The sequence below is a fragment of the Carlito syrichta genome, unplaced genomic scaffold (genome assembly GCF_000164805.1).
Source record: "Carlito syrichta isolate Samal-C Ts95f unplaced genomic scaffold, Tarsius_syrichta-2.0.1 Scaffold135732, whole genome shotgun sequence".
In the NCBI taxonomy this organism is placed as follows: Eukaryota; Metazoa; Chordata; class Mammalia; order Primates; family Tarsiidae; genus Carlito; species Carlito syrichta.
The window spans coordinates 189,055-189,324 of NW_007079828.1; the positions used below are offsets into that span (position 1 = coordinate 189,055).

At 67.4% G+C, this 270-nt stretch overlaps 1 protein-coding gene across 1 annotated transcript in view; it reads right to left on the bottom strand.

The window, feature by feature from the left end:
• Positions 1 to 270, bottom strand: part of LOC103250960 — a 19,098-nt gene that overhangs the window by 17,030 nt on the left and 1,798 nt on the right. The window lies entirely within an intron of this gene.

Genomic DNA, 270 nt, shown 5'->3' on the forward strand with positions numbered 1-270 from the left:
GGCCACGCCCCCGGCCGCCGGGTAGGCTCCGCCCCCTCCCTGCCAGGGGATTTGGGTGGGGGCGCTGGCCCGGCCGCCGCAGGCCACGCGGCCTTGCCCAGGCAGGCGGAGCCCATGGACGCCCGCCTCAACTGAGCGGGGCAAGAGGTGGGTGGCCTTCTTTTTTGTTTGTTTTTGTTTTTGTTTTGAGCTGGAGTCTCACTCTGGCGCCCTGCTGGGCTCCGGCGATCCTTCCGCCTCAGCCTTCCGAGTAGCTGGAACTACAGGCAT